The following is a 25,971-nucleotide window of genomic DNA, read 5'->3' on the forward strand; positions in this document are numbered from 1 at the left end:
TAAGATTATGAGCGGTTACTTATCTAGCGATGATTTTGGGTGGTTGTGCTAGGAGTGCCTCAATAATGTACCCTCCCACTAATGTATTGGCCTCCCACAGGTTCAAATCTTGGTTCATCTATCTATTCAAGCTTGTGAGTGGTTACTTATCTAGCGAGGATTTTGGTTTATTAAATTGGTCACTAATGTCAGTGATATTTATTTAAAAATAAATAAAGAGAGAGCAGAACACATTTCGTTGTTCCTGGTTCAATGCAATGTCTCGAACTCCTCTCCTTCGCCTTGATATATGCACTTTGATCATCCTCTTCTGCTCCTCCTGAATTTCATGTCTTAGTAATGATTGGAACAATTTCACTTGTGTTGATAGGTGTGGAAATTTCAGTTTCGTCTATCTGTTTGGACGGAAACACAACAGCTGTGTTGACCCTTTTCAGCTTGACTGTGATTAAGGTCAATAAGATTAAAAAAATTCACTTAATTATAAGATTCATAAAATTTAATTTCAATAATATTAAGTTATTTATAATAATAAACTATTAAACTTATATAATTGAACTAATTTATTTTTATTTTTTCTTGTAATAAAATTCCATATTTCATTTCTGTGAAAAAAATGAAATGAATTACACCCTACAACATGAATTATGATGCGCTGCTTTTGTCGGGGGATCTTTCATATGCTGATGACAATCAACCTCTATGGGACTCCTTCGGAAGGCTTGTAGAACCATTGGCCAGCTCCAGACCATGGATGGTCACCCAGGGAAATCATGAGATCGAGAAGATCCCCTTACTCGTTAGCACACCATTCAAAGCCTACAATGCACACTAGAAAATTCCATATTAAGAAAGTGCTTCACCTTCAAACCTCTATTATTCCTTTGAAGTTGTAGGAGCACATATATTGATGATGGGCGCCTACACAGACTTTGGAACGGATTCCGACCAATACAAATGGCTTCAGGTAGGGAGCTGATTTCACCTAATTTCTCAATTATTTTAATAACTTTTATGGGTTAATCGCTACTCGCTAGTCATTATAAAAACTTGATGGCATAACAAAATCCCAAGTCGCAATTTTTTATACCCTACGTGCTCATAAATATCACACATCTCATTCATACTAGTTGATGAACCGTTTTCATTAAATATTCCTACAGGAATAAAAATTTCGGTTTTCGTGAAATCAGGGCGACCTATCCCAAGTAAACAGGCGACAGAATCCTTGGCTTATTGCTCTGATCCATGCACCCTGGTATAACAAAAATACCGCTCATCAGGGTGACGACGATTCTATGAAGGAATCCATGGAATAAGTGCTTCATGATGAAAAAGTGGACATTGTTATGAATGCTTTGTAAGTTCCCATCACAAGTTCCTTCACAAGTATTTAGTTTTACAAATACCTAATTTCTTGATCGTATGCTGACTATGCAATGAATGTATCAGACGCGGGTATTTGGTAACCAAGCCAATCCATGTGGATCTGTGCATATTACTATAGGATACAAAGGGAATCGAGAAGGCCTTGTTTCAAAGTAATGATCATTTCGATTTAGATTAATATTGAGTTCGAAGTAGAAATGGCCTAAAAATTTAATTAATCATGGTTTGCTTCAGTTTTTCAATTGAATTGGAAACATATATTGTTTAGGAAATAAACTAATTAATTATTATTGTGAAATGAGAACATATTGTTAGAAAATTTCACAGGGCAGAGGAGAGGAGTCCTGTTTAGAAATCAGTTTTGGAAAAGTCAACTTCAATTGTAGCAAGGATATCACAACTACAAAGAGGCTTAATTGAAATTGAATTTTAACACACATCAAAATAGAGTAAAACCAAAAAAGTTGCGATAAATTTACTCATGTAGGTTTAAAACCATATCGCAACAAACCATGATTTAGGTTATATTTCAAAACATAGGAAAATACATTCGCATGATAAATGGAGGCTACAACTCCAAGTAAAAACAAAAAAACTTATTGCGATTTATGATTCACTTGGGTTGTGGAGTAACTGTATGTAAAAATTGATAAAATTGGTTTTCATGCGTCCACCACAAATTACCCCACAATTTTCTCCTCACTACTTCACAGACTTTCACTCTCTCTCTCTCTCAACCTACAAATGAATTTTACTTTCATAATTATCTCAACATACAAATTTGACATTAATACATGACAAAGCCAATCATTAAGACACAGGATGGGTGATTATACAAAATGAGGGATTTTCTAAACTTGCAAAGGTTGCGGACTACAACTAAGAGTTGTGTAGTAAATGCTTGAATATACATTTTACCAACTATGTATTAAGTGCTTTAAATTCTTTGTTGTTTTGAGGAATGGTTAGCACTATACTTCTGCTCTGACTTTATTCCTTTCACTTGCAAAAAAAATCGCAACCTCTAGAAGTTGATTGGGCAAGTATGGTGGTTGTCAATGTGTTTAAGGCAGTGGTTGGGATTAATATTTCCAGCACTCCCCCTTAATCATAACTACCTCCATTGACAACTCCCAAACAGTCTCTGAGATAAAAAAAACTTTCATGTGCCAATGGCTTTGTGAAAATATCAACAAATTATTGCTTTGACTTGCAGTGTTGCAACACAATTTCATCATTGTTAATTAACTCTCTAAAAAAATGATATTTAACATCAATATGCTTGGTCCTCATGTGAAAGACAAAATTCTTTGACAATGCAATTGCAGAAGTGTTGTCACAGAAAATAATTATCGTTCCCTCTTGGTCATGGCGAAGATCCCTCAACATCCTTCTCATCCAAATTTTCTGACACGTTGTTGTTGTTGCAGTGACATATTCAGCTTCTGCTGTTGATAGTGACACTATTGGCTACTTCTTGGAGGCCCGTGAAATGGCCCTAAAACCCAAATAAAAAACATATCCTGATGTGTTATTTCTATCATCGACACTTCCTGCCTAATCATTTTCAATGTAACCAACGAGCCATAAATCATCTGTTGTGGCATACAAAATACCATACTATTTTTTCCCATTAACATATCTTAGAATCCTTTTCGTTGCTTGTCAATGTGTTTCCTTGGGTGTCTACATGAACCTCGACACCAAAACTCACTACATACATTATATCCAGCCTAGTGGCTGTCAAATACATCAATATTCCTATCATACTTTTGTATAATGTCGGATTTACATTGTTTTTGCAATATTCTTTTCTCAACTTCAACCCCATGACAGTTGGAGTTGGTGCAGGCTTGTTGTTCTGCATTTTAAACCTCTCCAAAATGTCTGCTACATGCTTTTCTTGAGAAATAAAAATGTCATTTTCTATTTATTTCACTTCTATGTCCAAAAATAACCTTAACAACCCCAAGTTAGTCACTTCAAATTCACAATTCATGACTTCTTTGAAATCAATGATGAGGAAATCATCACTACCTATAAAAATCAAATCATCTACATATAAGACAACGATAAGAATCTTACTGTCACTCTCTTTGATGTAGAGAGTAGGCTCACTGTCACATTTTTTGAAACCATTATCCAACAAGTAAGCATATATCCTACTATACCATACACGTGGTACTTGCTTCAACCCATAAAGAGATTTCCTCAACCAATACACCTTGTCTTCTTGGCCTTCAACCTCATAACCAGGTGGTTGCGCAACATACACTTCCTCTTTCAACACTCCATTCAAGAACGCTAATTTTATGTCTATTTGATACACTTTCCATTTATGTTGCGCAACAATCACCACCATTGTACACATTGTCTCCATCCTCATGACTGGCACAAACGTCTTCGCATAATCTCTTATGTGCTGCTGCTTGTATCCTTTGACAACTAGCCTTGCTTTTTGCCTTTCAATCTTTCTGTTGAGATTACTCTTGGTCTTATAGACCCACTTCACTCCAATGACATGTTTTCCTTTCGGAAGGTTCACTAACTCCCATGTGTCATTCTTTTTTATTGATTCTATTTCTTCCTCCATTGCCGCAACCCATTTTTCTTCTTTGAGTGCATCCGAAAAATGGATTGGGTCATCTACATGACAAAATAATGCAAATAAGGAATTCAGACCAGCGCTACTATCCACTTCATCTTGCTCATAAATCTCATTTAAATTTCTGAATTCTAGTCTTCTTGTGCTTGTTGAATATGGGCTTGACATGTCACTCGTTGTTTCACTTTGCAGCATGCTTGGAGAAGAACTTGCTTGACTATGCGACACTGCCCTCTTATTTGTTGATGGTGTTGCTTGTTGCCTGTTTTGTTGCACTTGAATAGGAGTAGAGGGAGTCACTGTTGAGGAATTTCTTGTTGTTGTCAATTTTGTCCTCATGTGGTATACATGCTTTGACATTAACTATCTTCTGTAAACTTCCATCCCATGCTTCCTCTTCTATGAACTACACATCTCTGCTGATTATGACTTTCTTGGTTGATGGATTGTAGAGCTTGTATGCCTTGGATTCATCACTATATCCAACAAATATGCATCTCTCCCCCATACTGTCCAACTTCTTCCTCAACTCATCTGTGACATGTGCATACGCCACACATACAAATACTCTCATGTGAGTGACACTATGCTTTCTTCCACTCCATGCCTCTTCAAGAACTACGTTCTCGACACTTTTGGTTGGACATCTATTCAAGATATATGTTGCACAAGTGACAACTTCAACCCAAGAATCATTTGGAAAATGCTTTGTCTGCAACATACACCTTGCCATTTCCATAATGGTCCTATTCTTCCTTTCCGCAACACCATTTTGCTGAGGTATATACCTTGTTGTAAATTGCTTGTGAATTCCATGCTCCCTGCAAAATTGAAGGAAGTCATTTGAAATGTATTCACCACCTCTATCAGTCCTAAGGAATTTGATGTAGTGTTCACTTTTCTTCTCAACAAGAGCTTTGCATTGGCGAAAGCGCTCAAACATATCGCTTTTCTGTTTTAGGAGGTAAACCCATGCCTTCCTTGTGTGGTCATCTATGAAGGTCAATAAATAATGGTTGCCACCAATTGATGGTGTTTGCATTGGTCCACATAAATCTGAATGGACAGACTCCAAAGGTGCCTCTGCCCTTAATGACTTTCCTACTAGAAATGTCTATGTATGTTTCTTGCCTAATATGCATCCTTCACATAGGCTGTCTAGTTTTTCTATAAGCAGCAACCCCTTCACCGTGTCTTTTCTATGCAGCAAATTGAAACCTCCAAAGTTAAGATGTCCAAATCTCAAATTCCATAACCAATTTTCATCTTTGACCTATGCTTGATAGTTTACTTGTGTGACATGTGCAAATTTTCTTCCATCCTCTTGTCATTTCATTGATAGTTTGCTTATGCACCTTCTTCCTTCAAATTTGATCTTATCTTTAGAGGAAACATTCTATTGTTTGTCATTTGAACCTTTACAATTAGCTGCCTTCTTGGAAGCCTATCCAAAATTGTGCACTCATCATTTTTTAAAAAGACATTGTAGCCATTTTGCATGAGTTGTCCAATGCTTATGAGGTTATGCTTCAAACTAAGGACAAAATAAACATTTGAAATATATTTCTTCTCCCCCTCCTTTGTTGGGATATTAACTCTTCCTTTTCCCATCACAGAGACTTTGCTATCAGTCCCTAATGACACTTCAGATTTCACACTTTTGTCTATATTGGAAAACATATCTATGTTCCCTGACATGTGGTTCCTACATCCTAAATCTAGATACCATATATCACTTTGTTTTTATTGTGCTACATTACAAGCTAAAAACATGCCATGGTTCTTATTTTCTTTTGTGAAATTTACATTTGGTTTGTTACTGATGTCATATTAATTCTTTCTACATTCATTTGCATAATGACCATACTTCTTACAATAATGACATTGAACTTGAGATTTATTATACCTCTGACCTTGTGCTTGATTTTGGCTTGGGCCTTGACTTGGATTTTGATTGCTTCCCATTCCACTTGAGCTTGAAGTGCTACTTCCCTCATCTCTATGTGGGATTCTTCCTCTTCCTATAGCATATGATCTTCCTCTTCCTCGACCTTTACCAAATGAAACTTGTGTCTTAAAGACAAGCTCGAATGAGGAGCTTGTTTCTCTATTCAGTCTATGTTCATGAGAAATCAATGATGCATGAACCTCATCCACTGAGACCTGTGAGATATCCTTTCTCTCTTCTATGGCCACAACAATGGAATCAAACCTTGCTAGAAAACTTCTCAAAACTTTCTCAACTATTCTCCTTTCCTCAAGTGTCTCACCATGAGACCTAATCTGAGTAACCATCCCAATTACATGTGTAAAAAGCAAGACTACATTCTCAGACTCTTTCATATAAAGTGTTCCAAAATCTCTTCTTAGCATTCGTAGCTTTGTTGTCTTCACTTTTGCCATGCCTTGGTAGGTTGTCTAGAGGTTGTCCAATGCTTTCTTGGACTTCGTTGCTGCTGTAACCCTTGGGAAAATACTTTCATGAACTTCTTGAAAATGTAGAAGAGGGATTTCACATCCTTCTTCCTGTTGTCCCTTAACAAATCCCTTTCTCCTTGAGACAAGGCATTGTATGTTGCTACATCTTCTGGTTCTTGAAAGCCATTCTCCACCAAATTCCAAATGTCTTGAGAAGAAACAAAGTCTTCATTGTAATAGCCCAATAATCATAATTTTTTCCACTAAACTAAGGCATCTGAGGATTAGTCTCATGAAGGTTTAAAACCATATCACAACAAACCATGCTTTAGATCATATTTCAAAACATAGGAAAATACATTCGCGTGATAAATGGAGGCTACAGCTCCATGTAAAGACACAAAAACTTACTGCGATTTATGCTTCACTGACTATTTGTAAAACTCTGTAAAACCGTAAAACTGGTGGTTGCGGATTTGTAAAACTTTGTAAAACCGTAAAACTGGTGGTTGCAGAGTAACTGTCTGTAAAACTTTGTAAAACTAGTTTTCACGTGCCCACCACAAATTGCTCCATAATTTTCTCCTCAATACCTCACAGACTTTCACCCTCTCTCGTAAATGACTTTTACTTTCATATTTATCTCAACAAACAAATTTGGCATTAATACATGACAGAGCCAATCATTAAGACATTAAGGCACGGGATGGGCCATTATACAAAATGAGGGTTTTTATGAACTTGTAGAGGTTGCGGAATGCAACTAAAACTTGCGTAGTAAATGCTTGAATATACATTTTACCAACTATGTATTAAGTGCTTTAAATTCTTTGTTGTGTTACGGAACGGTCAGCGCTATACTTCTACTCTGACTTTCCTTTCACCTAGAAACAAAACTTCTGCTCTAACTTTAGTCCTTTCACCTGGAAACAAAATCGCAACCTGCAAAAGTTGACTAGACAAATATGGTGGTTGTCACTGTGTTTAAGGCGATGGTTTAGATTAATATTTCCAACACAGATATGAAGATCTACAATCTAGTTTGTCAGTGTTTTGTGAAGCAAGCTTTCGACACAGTGAATTTCTGATATACAACGCAATGCATGCACACTGGACATGGCACCGTAACCAGATGTCCAATGATTTATTATAAAAAATTGAAGTGACCTTTGTTAGTCGGAATACTGCAAAATAATATTTCAAACAATCTTACTTTCGAGACCAATTTGAACACTAGGTAAACTACGGCTAAAAATACATTAGATACGATACGATTCAAAAAGCTCAGGTGTCAAGATTTATTCGCCAAATGCAAAACTTTAGTTAGAAAGTTCGAAGTATCACAGATATTAGGGAAAGGTTAACCTGAATGTTCTAAGATTCAAGAGAGAGTTCGAGTACCACGGATTTTCGGAAAAAAGTTCACCGAAATGCTTGTCACAAAATTCAGCAATTAATAAAATTTACGGATGTAATCAAGTCTAGTGAGCAATATTTCCTGAATTCCAACCAAAATTATAGTAGAAAAAAACCAAATCAAATACTTAAGCAGAACTAAGTGAATGTCGCCTACCCCACCGCACTCTCCCAGTTTCTTTGCACAACCTATCAAGTTGGTCGCCAATATTGTCCTCATGTTTTCTAAGTCACAGATATTTATTGAAAAAGAAATCGAGAGAAAGCACAAGAAGTTTTGGTGTTCCCAGTTCAATGCAACGTCTCGAACTTCTCTCCTTCGCCTTCATATATGCACTCTGCTCATCCTCCTCTTCAGCTCGTCGTTAATATCATGTTTCCCGAACAATTGCACTTCTGTTAATAGGTGTGGCAACTTCAGTTTCAGCTATCCATCTGGATAGAAACACGGCAGTTGTGGTGACCGTTATTTTCTGATTGATTGTGATCCAGGTGCTCACCACCCTTTCATAAATATTAGTGAAATTTAATTTCAGACATTGGAGTACTATATATTGGGGAGTACTAGAACTAATTAGAGCATCAGAATCACTATCAACGATTTCTGCGGGAGTGGAGCCAAAAATTTTGGTAATTACACTCATTCGTGGTGGTATCGTCCCAAGCTTTTCCAAATGGCCCCAAGAAACACAGATTTGGTGTTCTGGACAGATTTCCGCCAAATTGATCACTTTGATAAGAATTGTACATTAAAGATGCTTGAGTTATGTGGAAAAATTTGGTACTACAATTTCAACACAGAAACCGATATAAATCAGACACTTCTATGTGAAACGCATCTTCATCTACCAGTTAAAAAGGAAGTTGTGGACTTCAATGAGTCCATTAGTAACCAGATATTCATGAGGCAGGGTTTTTGTATAACATGGCGTGTCGACCCCTACAGAGATCAAAACTGTGGGGCTTGTTTGTCGAATCAAGGGTTTTGCGGTTTCAACGAATCGACAAAATTTCTTTGCTATTGTCCCGATGGTACATCGAGGCCTGACAAATGTCATGGTCAGGGTCATGGTAGGTCTTCCCTAGCTTCTAATAATTGAAATAAAAAGTTCAATATTTTCAATATTTCCATGATGAGCCTTATCATAATTTAGTTAAGAAAATAATTTAGTTTTTTTAGAATCTTTGTTTTCCAAATATAAATATGTCAGATTTAAGAAAAACAATAGAATTTTTCTTATTTATTACATAAGATTAGATTAAATTCTTCCTTATTGTAATTTTGATAGTAAATTAATTTTATTATTATTATTATTATTTAATTATTTTAATAAAATATAGGTTTTTTTTTTAAGGATAGTGATGATGATGGTTAACGTCCGCTGACACCAAATAATGGTCTATAGGTTTTTTTTTTTAAGGATAGTAACTAATGATAGTTGTCGAAAAAAATAAAAATAATAAAAATAATTTCAAATACAATTTAATTTTAATAATATTGAGCTTATTCATATTAATCAACCATTAAACTTATATAACTAAGTTAATTTATTTTTATTTTTCTCACTATTAGTAATCTGTAACTATATAGTAATAAAATTTTCAGATTTCATTTCTATTAGAACAATCTCACAAAAATGTTGAAAAATTAAATTCAATATTACATAAAATTTCTAGAACTCATTTCTATTACAACAATTGCATAAAATTTAATATATATATATATATATATATATAACCATTTTGAAATCCAAAAATTACACATTCAAGTCCCACTAAATTGTACAACACATTTCATTTCTGTTGATACTTAAATAGGATTCTTAAAAAAGTTATGTATAAGCCCTTCTATTAGTCCAAAAATAATGCACTGGGATAATATTTTTTTCTATTAGTCCAAAAATAATGTTTAGATAATATTTTAAAATTATGTTACTATATGTTTTTCGTGTGAAGTATGCATTGTCTTACCAAAACACTGTGTACCCTTGATACAGTGGGACTAAACATATCAACCATTATAATAGGTAAATGTATTTTCTTGCAGTTCGGTACCATAGGAGAATTTGTATTTCAGTTCCATTAATATTACTATCAATCTCTTTTTTTGATCGCTGTGGATTTGCATTGTGTTTCCGTTAATATTTGTTGAAATTTGAGAACGAGTTATGTAAACATGTGTAAATAAAATGTATTAGTTACTGCCAAGTTAGTTTTATACTGAAACAACAGTTATGTAACGGAGGAGGCTCTTATAAAACTGATGAATGCCCAAACTATTGTAATCATGGAGAATCATTGTTGATTTAATAAAGAATCCAATCCCTTGCCCCGTGGATGTTTCCTTGACACATTGTCAAGGTTTTACCACGTAAAATCTTGTGTTTACTTGTGTCATTCTTTTAGTTTCCAAATCAGTTATTTAGTTTGGTTTTTCTAGTTTAATGAACCACTCAGACCAACAAGTGGTATCAGAGCAGAATGGTCGAAGAGGCATGCATGCAGTGTATCTGCCATTGAAGCCCGTGGCGCTGGTGGTTGTGCTGGTGGAAAAAGACGCGCCCCTGTCGTGTCGTCGAGTGTTTGAGCCCACTTCTGCCACTGCCTGCCACATGCAGAGCATTCTTCATTGAAAGCATATTGTAGACCACGAAATTGGAGCGTATCCCTCCAATGCTGGAACCCTAGTAATTTTTCTTACATCTGTTGAAAAAAAAGGAAGTTGTGCAACATTCATCATGACTAGTTGCCGCTTAGTTTGGAGTCCATCCATCTTAAAAAAAAATTGTTGCTTGAAGAGGAGTTGTCGTCGAGGAGGTGATAGATCCCGCTCAGTTATTTTTTAAAAGAGGAGCCCTTTGAGTTTTGTTGTTTCTAATTTCCTGAAGATAGTCGCTGTCGAGGAGGTGATAGCCGTCGTCGAGGAAGTGCTGACTTGTTCAAAGCCCAGAGCCGTCAAAGAGGGTCCAAGAAGAGGTTGTCGAGGAGGGTTTGGAAAAAAGGACGCTGCAAACACAATCTGGTCAGATATTTTCTTAAGGGTTTCGATCGGCAGAAATGATCAGCAGAAATGAGTTTGGGTAATTTTTATTTAGAACAACAAAAAAAAAGAAAAAAAAAATTGAGATGTTGGTGAATTTAAAAAAAAGTTACGGTTTGAAGTATTTTTCCTGGAAATCGTTTCTTGTATATTTGAAGAAATCAATCTGTGTAGGTAGATAAAAGAAATTATGGAAAATAAATTAGGGTTAAAAAAGGGGGGGTGGGGGGGCAACAACAGAATTAAGTGTTTTGTGTTGAAAAGAAAGAAACCCTAGTTAAAGGCAGATTGTGGAGAAATTTAGATTTAGAAAATCAGGAAGAAACCCTAGTTGAAGGCAGATTGTGGAGAAATTCAAATTCAGAAATAAACCCTAGAAGCACAGTTTAGAAGAAAACTAGAAAGAAATGGCTAAAATGACGAATGTGAAGTTCGAGGTGGAAAAATTCAACGGAAAGAAAAAGTTTGATTTATGGAAGTTGAAAGGTAGGGATTTGCTGGTGCAACAAGGGTTGCACAAAGCTTTGGACAGGGAAAATAAGAAACCTGCTAGCATGACAGATTCAGACTGGGAGGACTTGGATGCCTAAGCTCTCAGTACCATCAGGTTATGCCAGGCGAATGAAGTTCTCTTCAACATTCTTGAAGAGAGTATAACTACATGTTTATGGGAAAAAATGGAAAAACTATATATGAAAAAATCATTAGCCAATAGAATTTATTTGAAAAGACAATTGTATAGTCTTCAAATGAAGGAGGGTACAAAAATTGCAAAACATTAAAATGTTTTTAATACACTTATATGAGAATTATCAGATATGGAAGTTAAAACTCAGGAAGAAGACAAAGCTATAACCTTGTTGTGTTCTCTGCCCTAGTCGTATGACCACTTTGTAACTTCAATCAGTTTGAGCACGACTGATTCTTTGAAATTTGAATCAGTTTTGGGAGTGCTCTTATTTGAAGAAGTACAAAGGAAATCTAGTACTGAAATAGCTTCACCAGAAGCCATGATAGCCAGAGGATGGTCAAAGGAAAGAGGAGAAAAAAAGGGGATCTTCCAGATCAAAATCAAAGGGAAAGAAGTGTAAGGTGAAATGTTGGTACTGCAATAAAACTGGACACCTCAAGAAAGACTGTTGGAAACGAAAAGAGTTTGATAACCCAAAGAAGGAAGAACATCAGGTTGATTCAGGTATGATAGATGAAGTTTTATTTGCTAAAGAATTATATATGATAGATGAAACTTTACCTGTATGTAATGTCTCTCAGGATTTTGAAAGCTGGTTGTTAGACTTTGGTGTTTCTCATCACATGTGTCCACACAGAAATTGGTTTGCTTCATATGAAGTTGTAAATGGTAGCTCTGTGTTTATGGGTAATAATGTATCATGTTACACTGTTGGGATGGGAAATATCCGGATTAAAATGTATGATAACATAGTTAGAACACTAACTAATGTTAGACATGTACCTCAATTGAAGAAAAAAGTCATTTCTTTGGGAGTATTGGATTTGGATGGTTATGAATTTACAGGTCATAATGGGGTGCTGAAAGTCTCAAAATGCGCCCTAGTTGTTACGAAAGTGGAAAAGGTTGGAAATCTTTACGAACTCAAAGGAAGTACTTAGGTCAGTGAAGCAATGATTTGAAATTTTTGAAGTTGGATTTCTGTAAACATTGTGTGTATGGAAAACAGTGTAAACAGAGGTTTAAAACTAGAAGTCATAATAGTAAAGAAATTTTGGACTATATTCATTCTGATCTGTGGGGACCATCTCCTGTTATATCATATGGAGGTGCTTTATATTTTTTAACGTTTATTGATGATTTCTCCCGTAAAGTTTTGGTCTTTCTGTTGAAAAAGAAAGCTGATGTATTCAATGTCTTTAAACAATTTAAAACAATGGTAGAAAAAAGAACAGGCAAATCAATTAAATGTTTAAGAACTGAAAATGGTGGTGAATTTACTTCTCTAGAATTTGAACAATACTGTAAGGATGAAGGAATTGTTAGACACAAAACTGATGTTTATACTCCTCAACAAAATGTTGTTGCTGAACATATGAATTAGATTCTTATGGAAAGAGCCAGAAGCAAGATCAGCAATGCTTACCTGCAAAAGGAGTTGTGGGCAGAAGCAGTATCCACTGCTTGTTATTTAGTTAACAGATCACCTTCAGTGGCAATTAATTGTAAAATTCACTAAGAAGTTTGGTCATGTCAGTTTTGTGATTATTCACATTTAAGGATATTTGGTTGTGATGCCTATGCTCTCGTTCCTAAAAATCATTGTTCAAAATTAGATCCAAAATCAAAATGCTATGTCTTTGTTAGGTATGACTATGCAGTGAAAGGATACAGGTTGTGGGATCCTATGTCGCAAAAGATAGTCATTAGTAGAGATGTAACATTTGATGAATCTTATCTTTTAAAATCAAATGTTGAAGAATTGAACAGGAACAGGTATCGCCAGATCAACAAATTCAATTAGAGGCTAGACCTTTTTTTGAAAGTCAAAAGGAAGGAGAGATTTCTGGAGGAAAAGGTGATGAAGATACAAAGGAAACTATTCAAGTTTCTAAACCAGTTTAATAACCAGTCACTCTAAGAAGGTTTATAAGGGAAAGAAAAACTCCCAAAAAGTATGAAGATTTTGTTTCATGTTTTTCTTTGATTACTAGAGATGGGGAAACTTCTTGATATCAGGAAGCAGTAGATGATACAAATAGCGAAAAATGGAAAATGACTATGGAAGAAGAAATGGATTCCTTAACCAAAAACAACACTTGGGATCTTGTAGAACTTCCTGAAGGTAGAAGTGTTGTTGGATGCAAATGGGTCTTCAAATTAAAATGGAAAGTTAATGGAAGTATCGAAAGGTATAAGGCGAGGCTAGTAGCAAAAGGGTATTCTCAGGTTGAAGGTATTGACTTTCATGAGATTTTTCACCGGTTGTAAAACTTATTTCTATTCATACTATGTTGGCACTAACTGCATTACTTAACCTTGAGTTAGAACAATTATATGTTAAAACAACTTTTATACATGGTGATTTGGATGAAGAGATATATATGGAACAAGTAGAAGGTTTTGTACAAGATCACAGCAAAAGATTAGTTTGCAAACTCAAGAAATCAATATATGGCCTGAGGCAATCTCCCAGGTAATGGTACAAGAATTTTGACTCCATCATAGTGAGCCAGAACTTTATTTGAAGTGAGTATCATCATCGTGTATACTTCAGGAGTTTTAGTGGCATATTCATTATCTTAGTTTTGTATGTTGACGATATGCTTATTGCAAGCAAAATCATGGATGAGATCAACAAGTTAAAGGCTCGGCTCTCTAGGACGTTTGATATGAAAGAACTTGGAGCAACAAAACATACCTTGGTCATGGAGATACATAGAGATAGGAAAAATGGTAAGCTTTGGTTATCACAACAGAAGTATGTGGAAAGAGTACTTGAAAAGTTCAATATGAACAATGTGAAACTTGTTAATGTTCCATTAGCTTCCCATTTTAAACTTTCTTTGGTTTTGAGTCCTAGAAATGATGAAGAAAAGCAACATATGTCTCACGTACCATATGCAAATGTTGTAGGCAACTTAATGTATGCAATGGTATCTACAAGACTTAACATTTCACATGCAGTTGGAGTTGCCAGTAGGTTCATGGCAAATCCAAGTGAAGAACATTGGCGAGTAGTGAAATGGGTGCTTCGGTATTTAAGAGGCACAAGTGATCATTGCATCATCTTTAATGGTAGTGAAGGATCAGTCTGTGTTGGAAATACTGACGGAGGGGTGAATCAGTATTTCTTTTTCTCACTATTGTTTTACCAGTTAAAACATATATATTCAAAACACAAGATGAACAGAAAGAATAAATGCTTTTATTAATATAAACAGTGCAGTAGAACAGATACAATATATAGATGGTTACAATCAATTGCCAAGCTCCAACTTGGACTTTGGTGAGGCTCCAACATCCCGAGCACCAACTCTATTTCACCAAGACACCAATCTTGGACTTAAGAGAACAAACTCCCAAGGACTTCAATCCTTCGTATTTCTGAGGCATCAACCCCAAGGACACCAATCCTACTTACTTCTGAGGCACCAGACCAAGAACTCCAATCCTTCTCACTTCTGAAACACCAGCCCCAAGGACTCCAATCCAATCTTGTCAAGACACTTTTGGTAATAATATTCTGCTCTCAAAGCTCTTCTCTACCGAGTTCTGTTTGTTTACAGCTTCACTGTAGTCTCCATGCTACAACATCAATGACAACCAATCTTCTTATGGAGAAGTCTTTACAACTCTCCATACTGTCCACACAGAGTCTCCAATAGTCTTTGTGCTCTCTGATAATGTCTTCACATAGCTTTAGTCAATTTACTGTTAGCTGCACTGAACTCTGTATAAAGAACAACTTTATGTTCAAGCTTATGTTCTCATTGTCACAGTGAATGATTCATCATGACTGTTTCTCTGCTGGCTGTTTCTCCCCTTCGACTGCCTAGTATCCTGTTGGTCCTTCATCCCTCTTTCTATTCTGTTGCACCCTATTTCTGTTCTGTTGGACCCTCACACGACCTCTATTTCCTCCAGCGTATTTCAACAACGTTCAACAGCTGCAGCAGCCTTCACCAGCATTCACTAGCAACTTCATACAATGCTTAACCACCTCTGCTGCATCTGCAACCATACATTCTGGTTCTTCACAACACCAACCGCTACAACAACAACAGCTGCAATAGCAACAACAGCAACAATAGCAACATCAGTAACAACAACAACAGCAGCAGCAGCAACAGTAGCAACAACAGCAACAACAGTAGCAGCAACAGCAACAACAACAGCAGCAGCAACAGCAGCAGTAGCAATAGTAGCAACAACAACAACAACAGCAGCAACAGTAGCAGCAGCAATAGCAGCAGCAACAATAGCTCTTTGTTTTTACTGTTTTATACATTCTCATGCCTTTGTCTATTCATTTTCGCTTACTCAATGGCTCTTTGGCTTCCTCTTCACTCACTTGAGCTTCAGTTTCCTCAACACTCGCTCGACCTTATGGCTTCCCTCCTCCATTCGCTTCAGCTTCCTCATGTTTATGATGTGCTGAAAATATAATGTCGTCACAGAGGTGTTTTAGCAACGTCGAAATATAATGTCGTCATGGAGGTGTTTCAGCAACGCCGAAATTGGTGTTTCAGCAACGCTGAAACTGGTGTATCGGCAACTTTTTACAAGTATCGGTGTTTCAGCAACGGAGAAATTGGTGTTTTAGCAACTTTTCTTCAACTTTGTAATATGTGCCTGCCAATAGTGTTAAAGCATATGTATATGGGTTTTCTCCTTCGATAATGTATTCTTCTCATACAATATAAACTCTGCCTTTTTCACTTCGTCAGTGTATTTTCATATAAGTCTAAGTCTTTCGCCTTCGATAGCTCTGTTTGCGTTAAATGCATATACAGGTCTTTGCTCCCATATGCATGTTTATGCTGTGGATAGTGTTACAGCACTATGTGTGCTCCACTTGGCTCCCCTTGGCTCCTCTAGCTCTGTCTGCTTCCTCTATGGCTCCAATGGTGGTGCTTCGTGCTCTGTTAGCTCTCTGTGTCCTCTGTTTGCTATTAAATGCATCCATTTCTCCTCTGATGGCTCCTGATGACTCTGATATGCCTCCTTGCTATATGGTTCCTCCTGCAGCTCGTCTTAGTCCAATGTGGCTCCTCTGGCTTGGCAGTGTCTTTCAAGGACCTCCTTGCATATATGAATGCCTCTCTTGCTCTGATATCCTTTAATATTCTTTGATATGCCTCCTTAGGTAACTCCTCTTTGCTTATGGCTTGGCTATCCTGATGGCCTTGCTCCTATCTCTTCATAAATCTGCTTTGCATCCCCTTGGCTTCATGTCATCCTCTAGTGTCCAGAATATTGCCATATTGACATCAATGACAACCTAGGTCAACAATCTCCCCCTTTGCTATTGATGGCAATATTCTTCTTCTCTCCCCCTTTGACATCAATGGCAAAGGAGTGCTCTGGGACTCCCGTGATCAAACTGCTTCTGTTCTTCCTGAATGGTAGATCTTCATGGGTCTGTGACTCTCCCTGTCATAGTGCTCTTCTTCTTTTTACTCAAGATAGAAGAATTCATATTTTATCATCAATTAGCACATTATTCCCTCTTCATGTCTCAGAACTGCTTTATCATGGCTTCAACAATGCTTAAGAATGCTCTACTTTAATGCTTTCATTTAGATTGCAAACGGCCATACACCAAGTGTCCAAGTCCAGGCTTTTTATGCTTCAATCCATATTGTTGTCTTCATAAGCAGAATTGAGAGACCTTCACAGTCTGAATCAAGAGAGACTACTGCTGAGATTGTCTTTCATCCTGTCTTTCTTTAGATCTGAATTTATTTGTGTCTCTGTGCTTCTTCTTAACTCACTACTATCCTTTCCTTGTGTTTTTGTACATATCTCAGCTAGTTATTTCCTCTTAGCAGATTTAGATATCCAATCTGTGACTGTCTTTTAAATACAATTGCAGATCTGCATCTTTTTGCAATGCTTCAGTTTGTTATATGCTGCCAGCTGCTCTTACTTCAAACTCCATTCCAGATATATCTGTTTGTTTGAAGACTACCTCTATCAGTGTCCAGAATTTCTCTGTTCTCACATTAAATTCCCGAGTCAATACATTCAACATTTGTAATATCAGCACCATAATTATTTGCCCTATTACAAAATCATGTTCTTCAATGGAGTATTCCTGAGAAATGATCTTTATCAAGGAATGACTGTTACTATAGTTCAGCAAGGATTTCATAAGGACCCTTTCACTAATAGCTTCAGCAATAATGATCAAGAATCACAGGCTCCCCCTAACTGTATGCATCATCTCTTTTGGCAGAGTCTTCTCATAAAATGCTTAGATTGTCAAAATTTAGGCCAATAACATATGTTGTTGGCTAGAGAGCTCAAGGGACTTTCGGATTGTATTTCCTTCCTTCTCCATACTTGTGTAACTTTCTTCTTTTGCATGGTTCTAGCTTGTGTAAGAGCCCATGTTAAGTTACAATCACGTGCCATATGACCAATGTTATGACACTTAGAGCATTCTACATTGTACATGAATAAGAATTCATGATTTCTTCTTGCAAAATTGTTTCTTGTAGATTGTTGGGGACTATAACATCTATCTCTATGAGATGGTTGGGGACCATAACATCTATCTTTATGATATGCTTTACAGTCTTTTGCCATGTGACCAAAGTTTGTACAAGAATAACAATAACCAAAAAATGAACTTTGGTACCTGGGAGATGGAGATTTCCTTGATGTACTTCTGAAGCCTTTCTGCCTTGATATCCTTTGATGATAACCATTGCCTCTCACATCTTTGACATCATCTACATTTCTTCTTGGAGCTGGTTTTCTTCTTGGATCAGGATTTGTTCTATTGTAGCTTTGATTTTTCTCCTTGCCTTTGCTGGAGCTGGGAGCATCACCATTTCTTTCTGGCTTTTTCACATCTCTTTTGTTTAAAGCATTTTCATTCTTGTTTGAGGATTCACCTACATATCCGAGACCTGATTTATCAGATGGACATTTGTGATAACTGAGCATGTCATCCAAGGCTTGAGAGCTCTTCAAGATTTTGTTCATCCCTGCAACCTTTGTTTTGAGCAAGACAACCTCTTCTTCCAATCTTTCACACTCAATATTCTTCTTAGCAATTTTTTACTCAGTTTCTTCCTTGATACGAGTAGCTTCATCTGCTTCTATTTTAAGGGAGATGATATCTAACTTCAATTTGAAGATTTCTTCATTCTTTTCTTGACTGCTCTCCATTTTCTTCTCAGCTCCTTGTGCCTGTTTCCTGGCTTCTTGTAATAGAGACTTAAGGGAGGAGACCTCTACCTTGTACTGACCAATATCTTCTTCAAGTTTGCTCAAGCTCTTGTGCCTTTGTTCAAGTTGGCTTGACAAGATATCTTCCTTCTTCTTTACTTTATCCAATTGATTTGTCATGGATATGACTTCTTCATGATGCGTTCTTTTGCTTTGATGATATTCCTTCTTAAGCTTGGCAAGCTCTTCATCCCTTTCTTGTACTTGATGGTTGATGAGGTCAACTTTCTTCCTTGTTTGATCTTGGTCACCAACTGGAGATGTCTTCTTAAGTGCCTCATTTTCCTTTTTCAAATTGTTAATCTCTTCCATGGCAGTCATAAGTTGAGCAAGGAGTTCTTCTACAAAATCTTTTTCATTCTCTTCATCTTCTAAGTCTGTTTTAGCCTTGATGTCATCATTCTCATTTTCAGCTTCTATGACGGGTTCAGGATCTCCTTCTTGATTGATGGTTATGGTCAGTGCTCCGTTTGAGTGAAGGTCATGAAGTTTGTCCCATATATCTTTTGCTGATGAATATTTTCCTAGATTGTTCTTTACAGAATCAGGTAGCCCATTCAAGATTGCCTTTGCTGCTTTTGCATTGTACTCCTTGGATTCTCTATCCATCCTGCTATCACTAATCACTGATTTCCAAATTTCAATCCCTTGAGTTTGTAAGAAATTCCTCATTCTTGCTTCCCATATATTAAAGTTCCTATTGAGCCTTGGAGCCTCATCAAATTGATTGTCTATTTTAGTAGTAGAGGGAGACACATCCTTAGGAGGATTGGAGACTTTCTTCCTTGACTTCGCCATTTGTGTTCTAAATGTCGACCTTCACGCTGTTAAGCTTTGAATGAAGGAACCTGCTTTGATACCAATTGTTGGAAATACTGAGAAGGGGGTGAATCAGTATTTCTTTTTCCCACTATTGTTTTACCAGTTAAAACATATATATTCAGAACACAAGATGAACAGCAAGAATAAATGATTTTATTAATATAAACTGTGCAGTAAAATAGATACAATATATAGATGGTTACAATCAATTGCCAAGCTCCAACTTGGACTTTGGTGAGGCTCCAACCTTCAGAGCACCAACTCTATTTCACCAAGACACCAATCTTGGACTTAGGATAACAAACTCCCAAGGACTTCAATTCTTCCTATTTCTGAGGCATCAACCCCAAGGACACCAATCCTACTTACTTCTGAGGCACCAGCCCAAGAACTCCAATCCTTCTCACTTTTGAAGCACCATCCCCAAGGACTCCAACCCAATCTTGTCAAGACACTTTTGGTAATAATATTCTGCTCTCAGAACTCTTCTCTACCAAGTTCTATCTGTTTACAGCTTCACTATAGTCTCCATGCTACAACATCAATGACAACCAATCTTCTTATGGAGAAGTCTTTACAACTCTCCATACTGTCCACACAGAGTCTCCAATAGTCTTTGTGCTCTCTGATAATGTCTTCACACAGCTTTAGTCAGTCTACTGTTAGCTGCACTAAACTTTGTATAAAGAACAATTTTATGTTCAAGCTTATGTTCTCATTGTCACAGTGAATGATTTAGCATGACTGTTTCTCTACTGGCTGTTTCTCCCCTTCCACTGCCTACTGTCCTGTTGGTCCTTCATACCTCTTTCTATTCTGCTGCACCCTCTTTCTGTTCTATTGGACCCTCACACGGCCTCTATTTCCTCTAGCGTCGACAACGTTCAACAGCTGCAGCAGCCTTTACCAACGTTCACCAGCAACTTCATACAATGCTTAACCACCTCTGCTACATCTGCTACCATACATTCTGGTTCTTCACAACACCAACCGCTACAACAACAGCAGCTGCAGCAGCAACAAAAGCAGCAGGAACAACAACAGCAACAACAACAACAACAGCAGCAACAGCAGCAACAACAGCAATAGTAGCAGCAGCAACAGCAAGAACAGCAGCAACAACAACAGTAGCAACAGTAGCAGAAGCAACAGCAGCAGCAGCAATAGCAGCAATAGCAGTAGCAACAGCAACAGCAGCAACAGTAGCAGCAACAACAGCAGCAGCAGCAACATCTCTCTGTTTTTACTGTTTTATACATTCTCATGCCTTTGTCTATTCGTTTCCGCTTACTCAGTGTTTCTTTGGCTTCCTCCTCGCTTGCTTGAGCTTCAGCTTCCTCAACACTCGCTCGACCTTCTGGCTTCCCTCCTCCATTCGCTTAAGCTTCCTCATGTTTACGATGTGCTGAAAATATAATGTCGTCACAGAGGTGTTTCAGCAATGCCGAAATATAATGTCGTCGCGGAGGTGTTTCAGCAACGCCGAAATTGGTGTTTCAGCAACGCTGAAACTGGTGTATCGGCAACTTTTTTACAAGTATCGGTGTTTCAGCAACGGAGAAATTGGTGTTTCAGCAACTTTTCTCCAACTTTGTAATATGTGCCCACCGATAGTGTTAAAGCATATGTATATGGGTTTTCTCCTTCGATAATGTATTCTACTCATACAATATAAACTCTGCCTTTTTCACTCCGTCAGTGTATTTGCATATAAGTCTATGTCTTTCGCCTCCGATAGCTCTGTTTGCGTTAAATGCATATACAGGTATTTGCCGCCATATGCATGTTTATGTTGTGGATAGTCTTACAGCACTCTATTTGCTCCACTTGGCTCCGCTTGGCTCCTCTTGTGTGCTCCTCTAGCTCTGTCTGCTTCCTCTATGGTTTCGATGGTGGTGCTTCGCGCTCTATTAGCTCTCTGTGTCGTCTATTTGCTATTAAACGCATCCATTTCTCCTTTGATGGCTCCTGATGACTCTGATATGCCTCCTTGCTATATGGTTCCTCCTGTAGCTCGTCTTAGTCCAATGTGGCTCCTCTGGCTTGGTAGTGTCTTTCAAGGACCTCCTTGCATATATGAATGCATCTCTTGCTCTGATATCCTGTAATATGCTTTGATATGCCTCCTTAGGTAACTCCTCTTTGCTTATGGCTTGGCTATCCTGATGGCCTTGCTCCTATCTCTTCATAAATCTGCTTTGCATCCCCTTGGCTTCATGTCATCCTCTAGTATCTAGAATATTGCCATATTGACATCAATGACAACCTAGGTCAACAGTCTGCAGATATGTGGATGTTGATTATGCAAGTGATTTGGACAAAATGAGATCTACCACAAGTTATGTCTTTACTCTTGCAGGTGGAGCAATTAGTTGGATGTCAAAGCTTTAAGAAACAGTTGTGTTTTCCACTACCGAAGCGGAGTATATAGCTGCTTCAAATGTCAGTAAAGAAGCAATTTGGTTAAAGAGTCTACTTGATGAGATTGGAAAGACGCAGGAGAGAGTGAATGTATTCTGTGACAGTCAGAGTGCTATTCATTTGGCTACAAATCCAGCTTATCATAGCAAGACCAAGCACATTGATGTAAGGTATCATTTTCTGAGACATTTGATGGATGGTGGAAAAATAGCTCTCAAGAAGGTCCATACATGAAAGAATTGTGCAAACATATTCACGAACCCAGTTACAGTAGAGAGGCTGCGATGGTGTTTGGTTTCTCTTGGGTTGCAAAAGAAATGATGAATGGGCATGGGCAAGGGATTAGGAAAATTGTTGTCAAGGTGGAGTTTGTTGAAATTTGACAACGAATTATGTAAACATGTGTAAAGAAAATGTATTAGTTACTGCCAAGTTAGTTTTATACCGAAACAACAGTTATGTAACAGAGGAGACTCTTAAAAAATTGATAAATGCCCGAACTGTTGTAATCATGAAGAATCATTGTTGATTTAATAAAGAATCTAATCCTTTGCTCCGTGAATGTTTCCTTGACACATTGTCAAGGTTTTACCACATATAATCCTGTGTTTACTTGTGTCATTCTTTTAGTTTCCAAATCAGTTATTTTGTGTGGTTTTTCTAGTTTCATGAACCACTCAGTGCAATAATATTTTCTTTGGGGATTGCTATCAATCTCTTTATTCAATTGCAGGTTATTCAGTCCAATAATATTTTCTTTGGGGATTGCTATCAATCTCTTTATTCAATTGCAGGTTGTTCCATTGGAGGGGCTCTGCTCACAACCGTAGAAGTAATACTATTGTTCATGATGTTTTATGTGAAGAGGAGAAAAAGTCTTAGGACGGATTTTACTAGTGGTTTCAGCAAACACAAGGAGAAAGACATTGAAGAAAATGGACTCACGGAAGAAAATGGAGTCAGTGAGCTTCATATACGTATTTTCCCATATTCTCTCACCAAAACCTTTGTCAGGCTACAAATTGCTTCCATAAAAAGAATGAAGTTGGGGATGGAGGGTTCGGGTCGGTCTATTTTGGAAAACTCGGGGTCGGACGAAGTGTGGCCGTAAAGAGACTTTATCAAGACAATGCTAGAAGAGTCCAACAGTTCATCAATAAGGTGACGACATTTTCCAGCTTGAATCATCCACGTGTAGTTCGTCTCTATGGCTGGGCCTATGAAGACAGTCCAGAGCTTGTGCTCGTATACGAATTTGTCTCAAATGGAACCTTGGCAGATCGTCTTCATGGCTAGCGCAGAGGCCCCAAGGGATTAGCATGGGACACTCGTTTGAACATTTCTATACAAACTGCCCAGGCCATGATCCGCCTTTATTCCACAGAGATGTGAAATCCTCTAATATTCTCTTGGACGAGGATTTCAATGTGAAAGGCAGCAGATTTTGGGCTTTGCAAACTTATGCCTGATGATGCCACACATGTCACCACTGCTCCACAAGGCACCCGGCTATGTTGACCCACAATACCGTCAGTGTTATCAACTGAACGAGAAATCTGATGCCTACAGCTTCGGGGTTGTTTTGTTGGAGATAATTTCTGGCAAAATAGCAGTGGACATAAATTGGAAGAAAGGAGAAGTCAACCTTGCAAACATGGCGGTAACAAAAATCCAAGAGGGGTTTTTGCATCAAATAGTGGATGAGCAGCTGGAGATTGAAATGAATCCAAAATTGAAGGTCGCGGTAGCTGCAGTTTCAGAATTGGCGTTCAGATGTCTAGTGTCAGAGAGGGATGACAAACGAGTCATGAAGGAAGTTGTTGCTCAGCTGGAGCAAATCAGACAATATTCGTGGCTCACCTTAACACCTGCAAGTAACAGTCGGAATCATTTGCTGACATGAAACAGGCAACTACAAAAGCAGTATCTCCCATATCTGTACAGTACAAGTGGCCTAGCATAAGCTCTACTCCAAACAGTAGTGTATAAATTTCTGCGTTATATCTGAGAAGCAGTACACCAAGGACGACCATACCTTCCATCCATTATGTGATGATATCCAGCTTGTACAACTTTGGACCTATGCAGCTTCATGGTTTTTGTTTACCAGTATCAGTAAAATCTCCGCAAAGGAGTTTGTTTGTGTCAGTATACTTGTTTCACTGGTCGGTTTACAGAAAATACATCTTTGTATGGTTTTTATCCAAAGGAAATATGTAAATACGTCCACTAACCTATTTAGCTCGAACGAAGAGCACTTCGAATTTTAGGCCATTATTTGTAATATTTCCAACCTTGTTTTTCTGATATTAGTATGTTATGAACCAATATACTTGTTAATCTGATATTAGTATATATTAGTATGTTATGAACAAATATACTTCATTATTGTTTCTATTTTGTGCTGTGCAGTGATGGATGGTTGGTTTGTTTGTTTTTCCAAAGGGTTTTGAATTTTAATTTGTAGAAATAAATTTGGAGAAGATATTTTTTATAATAAAAAAGGTAAATTATCTTCATCATATTTGTAATAAAATATCGTTCAATTCTTTTTTTATTTTTGAATTTGATTTAATTTTTTCATTGATATGAAAATTTTATATTTAAATTTAATATCTGGAAAATTGAAAAAAATTAATATTTAAAATATGTTTCCTATTTTGGGATTGATAAAATAATATGAAACTATTAATTTTATTTATTTTACATAGATGTAACTTAAATTAAATGTTTAACATTTTTGTTTTTCCATTATGAACTTTTCTTTTCAAAGAAAAAAATATATATAATTTTATTTATTTAAAACAATGTTAAAAACTATAGATTCTTCAGGACATTTTATTGGCTTTGAGCCTCGTAAAAAATTTAATGTTTGATAAAAAGTCTTTCTCCTGAGGTGTAGGAAGATGGTAAGTGTTCACTTTTTACAAAAGCTATATATTAAGAGCTTTTTTATATATCAATAAGAGATAGTTTCGTATTGATCAGAAATATCATTTGCAAAAGGCAAAAGTATTGATCAGAAATATCATTTGCAAAAGGCAAAAGTGTAAGGAGAAACATTAATAAATATCTATATAATGTAGAATTTACTTAGAACCAATGTTCACAAAAATATTTTTGTTTTTAGTCTTTTTCAATTTTTGTGACTTCAAATGTGTCTTGGTCAGCAAAATATTTTTGTGGATGGTTTTTTTAAATTTTTGTGATTCCAAATGCGTCTTAGTCTAGATCATGTTCATGTAATTGTGATTAAAAGAGTTTTGAGTAAAGTGAAGAATTTGTTGTTGTATTTTCTCAAAAATTAGACTAAGAGTATAACTGTCAATTCTAGCAAATCATTTTACCCAATTTATGATTTTTTGAAATTCCCCATAGACATCAATAGAGGTGAGAATTTGTTTTTGTATTTCCTCAAGAATTAGATTCAGAGTATAACTGCAAATTCTAGCTACTCCCTTTACCCAATTTATATCATTTTGAGAATGGGCCCATAGACATGGATAGAGGAAATTCCATGTGAGATAGAAATTTGAAACAATAATTTGAGATCAAGTTCCTTTCTAGGAAAATTTTATGCAATGGCTAGGCTTTGAAAGACAATCCTAGGAGCAAGTTCCTTGCTAGAAGCATTTTATGCAATGGATAGACTTTGCAAAACAATCTTAGTTCGGCTTTGAAAAACAATCTTAATTGTAGAAATGGTTTTGTCCTCAAACATTGCATTGTTTCTTTCTAGCAATATTCCCCAAGCCACAATGAGGGGAAAGGACCTATGTTGAGAACTTTTTCTAAGATACTAACCATAGAGAAAGACATTCTTCATTGCTTGAGGTATTCCATGCATATAAAGTATGAAGAAATACATATCATGGTTAACCTCTAATATGTGGTTTAGACATAGAAATCATTACTCGATAAGCCTTC

At 36.8% G+C, this 25,971-nt stretch overlaps 2 pseudogenes; both read left to right on the top strand.

Moving 5' to 3' along the window:
• Positions 1–640: 640 nt before the first annotated feature.
• Positions 641–7,565, top strand: LOC149260026 (purple acid phosphatase 22-like; annotated as a pseudogene).
• A 15,959-nt stretch (positions 7,566–23,524) lies between these two features.
• LOC149260027 (LEAF RUST 10 DISEASE-RESISTANCE LOCUS RECEPTOR-LIKE PROTEIN KINASE-like 1.4 pseudogene) lies at positions 23,525–23,947 on the top strand (annotated as a pseudogene).
• Positions 23,948–25,971: the final 2,024 nt, after the last annotated feature.

The sequence above is a fragment of the Pinus tabuliformis genome, chromosome 6 (genome assembly GCF_031772625.1).
Source record: "Pinus tabuliformis cultivar Carrire ecotype Pingquan chromosome 6, CPIR1, whole genome shotgun sequence".
In the NCBI taxonomy this organism is placed as follows: Eukaryota; Viridiplantae; Streptophyta; class Pinopsida; order Pinales; family Pinaceae; genus Pinus; species Pinus tabuliformis.